Source organism: Notothenia rossii, assembly GCF_949606895.1.
Source record: "Notothenia rossii genome assembly, chromosome: 11".
NCBI lineage: Eukaryota > Metazoa > Chordata > Actinopteri > Perciformes > Nototheniidae > Notothenia > Notothenia rossii.
The window spans coordinates 1,461,461-1,471,687 of NC_136910.1; the positions used below are offsets into that span (position 1 = coordinate 1,461,461).

The 10,227-nt window shown below is 40.1% G+C and overlaps 1 long non-coding RNA gene across 1 annotated transcript; it reads left to right on the forward strand.

Annotated features, from left to right (window-relative positions):
• Positions 1-1,336: 1,336 nt before the first annotated feature.
• On the forward strand, positions 1,337-8,928 carry LOC307024829. The gene is made up of 2 exons (XR_013803999.1): positions 1,337-1,424; positions 3,808-8,928. It is a non-coding gene; the product is annotated as an uncharacterized lncRNA (long non-coding RNA).
• The last annotated feature ends 1,299 nt before the right edge of the window (positions 8,929-10,227 follow it).

Below are 10,227 nucleotides of genomic sequence, written 5' to 3' on the forward strand. Positions count from 1 at the left end.
TGTTCAGGTGTATATCAGTATGTAGTGTCTCTACTTTAAAGAGTCCTCTCCTGCTGATGTTCAGGTGTATATCAGTATGTAGTGTCTCTACTTTAAAGAGTCCTCTCCTGCTGATGTTCAGGTGTATATCAGTGTGTAGTGTCTCTACTTTAAAGAGTCCTCTCCTGCTGATGTTCAGGTGTATATCAGTATCTAGTGTCTCTACTTTAAAGAGTCCTCTCCTGCTGCTGTTCAGGTGTATTTCAGTATGTAGTGTCTCTACTTTAAAGAGTCCTCTCCTGCTGATGTTCAGGTGTATATCAGTATGTAGTGTCTCTACTTTAAAGAGTCCTCTCCTGCTGATGTTCAGGTGTATATCAGTATGTAGTGTCTCTACTTTAAAGAGTCCTCTCCTGCTGATGTTCAGGTGTATATCAGTATGTAGTGTCTCTACTTTAAAGAGTCCTCTCCTGCTGATGTTCAGGTGTATATCAGTGTGTAGTGTCTCTACTTTAAAGAGTCCTCTCCTGCTGATGCTCAGGTGTATATCAGTATGTATTGTCTCTACTTTAAAGAGTCCTCTCCAAGGTCCTTCTTTGTTTTCTGTAATGTAGCAAATGTACGAAGGAACAGAGTTATTCACATCATGTTGTCGTCACAGAAAATATAAACTAAATATAAAGCTTAGAAACAGATCAATAAAGTGAAGTAACCCTTTGGTTAGCCTTAGTGAAAATACTCTGAGAGAACATTTATGAAATGTGCTTTATCTGATATTACAGTTTCAGTAGTGGGATGGGGTTACAAACGCTACATTAATTTATTAGTTAAGTTATTTGCGTAAAATGTATGAATGCTGATCTGTCATATATCTTCTTTGATGATTTCACAGAAACAGTCTGAATGTCTTTGTTCCAGCTGCTTGGGTTTCTGCCTCCCTCTGAAGCAGCCCTGCTGCACTCCTAACAACGCACACATGGCGTCTGAGGAAAGCGTTTAAATGGCCTTATCTAAGCATCAGAAGGGAAACGCCCTTCTTTGTTTTCTGGCTTTGTCCACTTCCTTGTTCATTGAGTTTGTTTTTGATCTTTCATTTGCTTGTTATACAAGTGAGTTAATCAGAGGTTAATCTAGATTAACCATTTACACATTGTTTGGTCAAATGTCATACATAAGAGTCTCCAACCAATATGAATTCATTCATCAGAGTTGCATTATAAGAAATTGCAGAGTGTGGATATCGATTGCGTGTGCAGAAAAGACTATCAGTCAGTGTCAGGGAGTGTCTCTGTCTCTGACTCAGTGCAATGAACAGGAGGTCAGGGGAGGAGAGTATCTGACAGGATATGAGTCACCTCACAACACCACAGTTCATCAGACTTGAAGCTCCTGCTGGAAATCAGAAGACCCTCACACAACTCTGCTGCTCTACACAACTTCACCAGGTGAGGACTAACAGACAAACACACATTTACTATAACAACTGTACTTTTCTGTGTAAAACTACAGCTGCTGGATTAGTGTCTGCAGGAAAATACTGCATTTGTAGGCAGGGCCGTATCCAGGATTTCCTAAATACCGAGGTCCAAAGATGTTTGGGGGGTTCGGGGGATACCCCCCGAGATTCTTAGGATTTTCATGATCTAGTTAGGTGCTTTTTAAGTCCTGTGGGGGGTCACACATTGGATAATATATTGATTTCAAACCATGTCAGTGGGCTGACAATGTCAGCATCAATTATTTTTGAAAGTGTAATGCATAATAATCAGCTGATTGTTGCTGTTAATGATCTGGACATGCAGAAGAGGCTAAATTGATCACAGAACATTGTCAACATTCATTTTCCATGTCTCTCTCCTTTCCATAACCTGCAGCCTCTCTTCCATCTTCTTGAGTCTCTCTGTCTTCTTCCTGTTCATTACTCTCTCTGGCCTCTACTCTCTCCCTCGTTGTTTATTTTTTGCTTCTCCTCACTTGTCGCTCCTGCCAGTGAATTAAAAGCAATGCAGCCATTTAGTTCATTTCGCTTGTTTGTTTGCATTTAAAAAAAAAATTGTAATCTGTTTTGTTTGATTCTCAAAAGGGAACAAAGATGTAAGCAAATTGTGTTTTATACAATTGTATGTTATTATGACATCATAACTGCAATAGATGGATGTTGTTTTACAATTATGCCTATTGTCTATAAATGAAGACTATTGTTAGAGATAGATGGATAGATAGATAGATAGATAGATAGATAGATGTATAGATAGATAGATAGATAGATAGATAGATGGATAGATAGAGAGATAGATAGATAGATAGATAGATAGATAGATAGATAGATAGATAGAGAGATAGATAGATAGATAGATAGATAGATAGATAGATAGATGGATAGATAGAGAGATAGATAGATAGATAGATAGATAGATAGATGGATAGATAGATAGATAGATAGATAGATAGATAGATAGATAGATAGATAGATAGATAGATAGATAGATAGATAGATAGATAGATAGATGGGGTTATTAAGCCTACATTCTTTTGTGTGACTGTACCTGCAGTTCCTCCCTGACTTCCATAATTTTCTCTCTCTCTCTCTCTCTCTCTCTCTCTCCCTCTCCCTCTCTCTCTCTCTCTCTCTCTCTCTCTCTCTCTCTGCCTGTCCTGTCTCTTCCTTACCAAAGCTGAGCTTCGACTCACGTAGTCTTTTCATTATATCTGAGTCAGTGTAGAAAGAAAACAATACAATATTATATCTTCAATGTTTTCCTCAAATTGAAATGAAAGAAAACCATTACAACGTGTGTTAAAAGGTAATCCTTCTGACATTGGATGAATGTAATTCACTTTAGCTCTCTAGCTAGTTTATTCACACTATTTAAACCAAAGTTTAGCCTCTGGAGCTCTCCTCCCTGGAGAACAGAAGCACAAGCAGCCCGCTGGACTCAGATCTCTAGATACCTCATCGTCCGGGCTGCGCTGGTGTTGTGGCAATTTAGCACTCACAACAGGAAAGAATGAAACAGAGAGGGATCAATAAAACATAAACACAGGTATAGTTGATCAATTATTATTTCGTTGTACAACAATCAATAATAACGAGGAAAGCATTACCTCTGCTCTCAAGCAGTCCTGCAGCAATGCTCCTGAGTAGTAGAACTTTACAGAAACATATATAGGACTCTTGACAGGACGCACACACATTTCCTCACATTAGCTAACACATGTTCTGCCTCTGAATGCTATACTTGTATGTTCCAGATATGGAACATTTAGTTATCTCATGACGTCCAGGAGTGGTCAACTAACAAAGGTTAACTGTTTTTATAACCTGACGCCTTCTCTGAACTTCCTCCAACCTCGATGTCAGCTCACTTAAAATGAATACATCTATTGATAATTCAAAACGACCATTGTCTCTCTAACTGTGTGTGACCCAACTCAGTAACACACATCATATGGAATACCATGTGATCTTTAATAAATATCAGAAATACGCTGTATTAAACATTCCGCTATAACAGTGGTTTGTTGATACATGTTGTCTTCTTCTGTTTGCTTTAATCGAGGCTACGTAGTTATGCAGCGCCCCCATCGGCAGTAAATGGAAGTACTACAAAATGCCATGTTTAATGCAATTATTTCACAAGTTTTGTTATACACACAGCTTGGAAAAAATTACCGAGATCCGGACCTCGGTGACCTCAATGGTGGATACGGCCATGTTTGTAGGCACAGTTGAAAGTCAGACTCCAATTGTTATTAACTCTCAACACTCCTACTCCATAACAGACGTTTAAATCAGGTTCGGAAGTCTGAGTTGTTTCTTCTCAACAGGTTGGAGAAATGGCCTCTGAACCCAAGAAAATGCCTGCTCTGGGACGACCCTTCACCCTAGGGATGCTCTATGATGCCCGGAGTGACAAACTGATTCCAGGTAAGACTTCACAAAGTCACAACACTTCCATCATAGTCACTGTACAACAACAATTATTAACATTATTTTGTTGTCATGCCATTTCAAATTGAGTGGATTGTGGTAGATTGTTTCTACACGGACCACTATTGTGGTAAGCATGTTGTAACTTCCGGTTGTTGTTGTCATCTCCGGATATCCCGTGTGCCTGTTCTGTTGCTGATAGCTTATTATCTTAACTTAATCGATCGTTTTAAAACTCTTGATCACGACAACTGCCTGACGTTGTAATCACACGTTACTACAGCTTAAGCACTCACAACTCTCCTTCTCTTAGCGACTGTAACTCCACAGTTGCCTACACCTTTTTCGGGTTTGCTAACGGTAGCTACTTTAGCTTGATAGCTAGCCATGGCTCTTTCCCCACCCTCGGGTGCTATTTCTTGCTCTAACTGTCTCATGTTTGGTTACTTCCCTACCTCCTTTACTGGTACCGATACATGTGTTAAATGTAGTATAGTTGTTAGGTTGGAGGCGGGAATCATAGCCATAGAAGCCCGGCTCCGCATCTTAGAAAATAACTCAGCTACAGTAAAGCCCATGTTAGCCGGTGCGGACCGGCAAAAGGTAGCTCCTCTTAGCCGTCCCCCGGCAACTCCCGAGCAGCAGGGAGAATGGGTGACTGTTCAGAAGGGGCATAACGCGAAACCCGCAGGTCCCCAACAACCCGTTCACGTATCTAACAGATATTCCCCACTCAGCGAGACACCCGCTGAGAAGCCAACTCTGGTTATTGGTAGCTCTATTATGAGACACGTGAGTTTAGAGACCGAAGCGTCCGCAGTCACATACATTCCGGGGGCCAGAGCTGGCGACGTTGAGGCGCATCTTAGACTGCTGGCTAAAAATAAACGTAAATACAGTAGGATTGTTATTCACGTCGGTGGTAATGATGTTCGTTTACGCCAATCAGAATGCACCAAACTTAATGTGGCGTCAGTGTGTAGTTATGCTAAAACAATGTCGGACACCGTAATCTTCTCTGGTCCCCTCCCCAATCTGATCAATGATGACATGTATAGCCGCATGTCATCATTTCAGCGCTGGTTGTCTTGGTGGTGCCCAGCAAACAATGTGGGCTTCATAAATAATTGGACAGCCTTCTGGGGAAAACCTGGTCTGATTAAGAGAGACGGCATTCATCCTACTTTGGAAGGTGCAAATCTCATTTCGGCAAACATTTCAGGGCTCTGTGACTTAATCCATGACAAACTGGAGTTGAGACCAGGAGGCAGAGTCGCAGTCTTACACGCTTCTCTGCGCTCTCTCCTAGGCAGTCATCCATAGGAATCCCGACCCCAATAAAATACCCAATATTAACGGTGTGTGTGTCTGCCCAAGGACAATTTAAGGTAAAACCTAATAGAGGTGTCATACATAATAACCTAATAAAAGTAAATGTAACAACTACTACAGTGCAACAAAACAGGAAGATTAAATGTGGTCTCTTAAACATAAGATCTCTAGCATCTAAAGCAATACTGGTAAATGATTTAATATCAGATTATAATATTGATATATGCTGTCTCACTGAAACTTGGTTGAGACATGAAGAATATGTCAGCATAAATGAGGCCACTCCACCCAGCCATATCAATACTCATATTGCCCGAGGCACGGGCCGAGGAGGTGGAGTTGCAGCAATCTTTGACTCAAGTTTACTTATCAATACTAAACAAAAATGAAATTATACCTCCTTTGAAAGCCTCGTTTTCAGTCTTACGCATCCGACCTGGAAAACTTTGCAGCCAATCTTATTTGTTACAGTGTACCGTGCACCAGGTCCTTATTCAGAATTCTTATCAGAATTCTCTGAGTTTTTATCAGCTTTGGTTCTTAAAACAGATAAAGTAATTATCGTAGGTGACTTTAATATTCATGTTGACGATGATAAAAATAGCCTTACTGTTGCATTTCACTCTATATTAGATTCTGTTGGTTTCTGTCAGAGTGTAAATAAACCAACCCACTGCTATAATCACACTCTCCACCTTGTTCTGACTTATGGTATTGAAATTGAGCAACTATTAGTCGAACCGCATAATCCTGCTTCATCCGACCATTTCTTAGTAACTTTTGAAGTACTGTTACTAGACTACAAAGCATTAGCCAAAAGCTCCTGCAGCAGAAACCTATCTGTTAGTGCTATAGCCACATTTAAGGAAGAGATTCCACCAATACTTAACTCGATAGCATGTCTGCATGTAGGGGAGGAAACTTATACAAAATGTACACCACCCCAAATTGATCATGTTGTTGATAGTGCTACAGATGCGCTGCGAATAAAATGAGACTCTGTTGCTCCTTTGAAAAAGAAGAAAATAAAACAACATAGATTAGCTCCATGGCATAATGCCCAAACCCGCAAAATAAAGCAAAAGTCGAGACAACTTGAAAGAATATGGCGTTCCACTAAACTTGAAGAATCTGGTTTAATTTGGCATATTACTCTCAATGAATATAAGAAAGCACTGCGTAAAGCGATAGCAGCATACTACTCTTCATTAATAGATGAGAATAAGAATAATGCAAGATTTCTTTTCAGCACTGTAGCCAGGCTGACAGAGAGCCACAGCTCGACTGAGCCTTCTATTCCCATAGCACTCAGTAGTAATGATTTGATGTGCTTTTTTAACGATAAAATTGTTACTCTTAGAAACAAAATCAATGACCTCTTGCCTTTGACCAGTATAGTGTTATCAACAGCTCCCGGAAAAGTAAGTTCTAATAATATTACACTAGATAGTAAACTAGAAAGCTTTTCAGCCATAAACCTTGAACAATTACATTCAATGATTCTCTCTTCTAAACCATCAGCGTGTATCTTAGACCCGATTCCAACTAAGCTGTTGAAAGAAGTTTTTCCATTAATTAACACTTCTTTATTAAATATTATGAATATGTCTTTATTATCAGGCTATGTTCCACAATCATTCAAAGTAGCAGTGATAAAACCGCTTCTTAAAAAGCACAACCTCGATCCAGAGGTTTTAGCCAACTATAGACCTATTTCTAATCTTCCGTTCCTCTCAAAGATTCTTGAGAAAGCAGTCGCAAAACAGCTGATTACTTAAAAAACTATGATTTATTTGAAGATGTTAAGTCTGGCTTTAGAACACATCATAGCACAGAGACAGCTCTGGTTAAAGTCACTAATGACATTCTAATAGCCTCAGACAAGGGACTTGTCTCTATTCTTGTTCTGCTCGATCTCAGTGCTGCATTTGATACTATCGACCATGATATCCTATTGCAAAGACTAGAGCACTTAGTTGGCATACAGGGAACTGCTTTAGGCTGGTTTAGGTCCTATCTATCTGAACGCTCTCAGTTTGTACGTGTCAACGATGAATCTTCCATGCAAACCAAAGTTAGCCATGGAGTGCCACAGGGCTCAGTGCTTGGACCTATTTTGTTCACCCTATATATGCTTCCGTTAGGCAATATTATAAGGAATCATTCTGTAAACTTTCATTGTTATGCGGATGATACTCAACTATATTTATCAATCAAGCCTGATGAAATTAATCATCTAAATAAAATTCAAGACTGCCTCAAGGACTTAAAAACGTGGATGACCTTACATTTATTGATGTTAAACACGACCAAAACTGAAGTTATTGTACTTGGCCCGAAGAATCTACGAAACAAATTATCTAAAGATATACTAACTATGGATGGCATTAATTTGGCCTCCAGTGAGACTGTAAGGAATCTTGGTGTTATATTTGATCAGGATTTATCCTTTAACGCCCACATAAAATCAATTTCAAGGACCGCCTACTTCCATCTACGTAACATTGCAAAAATCAGGCATATCTTGCCTCAAAACGATGCAGAGAAACTAGTCCATGCATTTGTTACTTCAAGGCTGGATTATTGTAACTCCTTATTATCAGGGTGTACCAAGAAGTCAGTCAAGTCTCTTCAGCTGATTCAAAATGCTGCAGCTCGTGTACTAACCAGAGTTAGGAAAAGGGACCACATTACTCCTGTTCTGGCTGCCTTACACTGGCTCCCTATAGAACACAGGATAGAATTAAAAATTCTTCTTCTCGCCTACAAAGCCCTTAATGGGCAGGCGCCATCTTACCTTAAAGAACTCATTATACCCTACTGTCCTACTAGGGCATTGCGTTCCAAGAATGCAGGGTTGTTGGTTGTTCCTAGAGTCTCTAAAAGTACAATGGCAGCCAGAGCCTTTTCTTATCAAGCTCCACTTTTGTGGAATCAGCTTCCAGTTTGTGTTCGGACGGCAGACACCCTATCCGTTTTTAAGAGTGCGCTTAAGAGCTTCCTTTTTGATAAAGCTTATAGTTAGGGCTGATTAGATTCAGCCCCTAGTTTTGCTGATATAGGCTTAGTTTGTCGGGGGACATCTTACTTCTTCCTTCTCTCTGTCTGTACCTGTGTGCTCTCATGTTCCCATTAACCCAGCTTCCCCAAATGTCTTTCTTTTTGGTGTCTATATACGCTGGGATCCGGAGTCATGGATGATCCTGCGGTCCTGTGTCATGGATCGCGAGTCCTGGATCTTGAAGCGTGGCTGTGGTCCTGGATCATAAGTCCTGGATGGATATCCTCGTGGATTCATCTTCCTATTATACACACATGCATTTCCAAACATTTGGACTACCTATGTTGCAAATATATTATCTTTTCAATTTACACACGGCATCTATTGCACGTCTGTCCGTCCTGGGAGAGGGATCCCTCCTCTGTTGCTCTCCCTGAGGTTTCTCCCATGTTCCCCTTTAAACTGGGTTTTCTCTGGAAGTTTTTCCTTGTACGATGTGAGGGTCTAAGGACAGAGGGTTTAAGGACAGAGGGTCTAAGGACAGAGGGTCTAAGGACAGAGGGTCTAAGGACAGAGGGTGTCATATTGTCATACTGATATTCTGTACAAACTGTGAAGTCCACTGAGACAAATGTAACATTTGTGATATTGGGCTATATAAATTAACATTGATTGATTGATTGAACACGGCGTCAGTTCAGACGTGATTCTGTCCTCCTGCTTACCGCATCATTTATGAGGAAACATTTCTTAACAAGAGAACATCATCCAGGTGGTTTTAAATAACATATCCGTATTTATTTTATTTCTCCCAGTTATGTGTCTGTGTGCTCTGAGGAATCTCAAACAGGCGTTTGTTAAATCATTTTAAGATTGGCTTTGATCAACGTTTGAAAATGAATTCTTCATATCTGATAAATGAGAGCTAACATTTTATTTATTGTATTATTTCCACATCTCTCCATTCTTCCTTCTGCCAACGGTGTCGCAGTTTCTCGTCTCTCCCGTGTTTGTGCTTAGTGCGTACGCATGGGTTAGAGTTTGCGTGGAGGACCGCACGTTTTCCCGTCAAGTTAGTATTTTAGAAATCGCAAACAGTGCGTTGAAACTGGCGTACGCCATTTTTTGCCAACTAAAATCTCGCCTAGGGCGGCAAATTGTCTAGAGCCGGCCCTGCTGAATCTAACTAGAGCTGTCGTCCATAGAAAAGAATGTGCGCCAGACAAACACACATGCACACACACAAAAAAAACCTTCTTCCTTGATCCACCTTTCTTCCTCAATGTGCTGCCAGAAATGTTGACAAGGGGAATCAGTGTCCCAATACGGCCAAATGATCAAGGGAAATTGTGTGTTTGTTTAAGTAAAAAATAATTCCACCGCTATCCATTCATGTGGGCACTTTTTTATATTAATAATGATTTAAATGTTATATTTCAACACAATGTGGTTTCCACACAGAGTAATACTTAAATATCAACCCCTTACATGTTCAGATAATCAATGTTTAGTTTTCTGTATGATTTTCTTTTTGGGTATTTTCTTACAAGACCAATCATCTTCCTCTACAGCACGACACGTTATGAGAAATATGGGTTTTGATAGTGATGCATGTTGGCAGCACATTGAGGTAGAAGAGTGGCTCAAGGAAGAAAGGCATGTAGGTGTGTTCCCTAATACACCCTTCCTCATGGGGACGGGTTTGATAAGGACCTTAAGAAACACATGTACACACACAGACACACACTCACACACGTTTAATAGTACTCAATTGTAGCACTATATATCAGAACATGTCAAAGAAGAATCAATGCATTACTGCATGAAGGTACTTTATGTTCAATAGATCTTACCTGTGGGTTATTAGTGTGCCATGTAAAGAAAGCAGTAGCTTTCCAACGTGCCCCCTGAAAACAGTTTAAAACGTACAAGTTTCACAATAGTTTGTGAAAACTAATAAACCCATCGCATATGTATTTCTTTG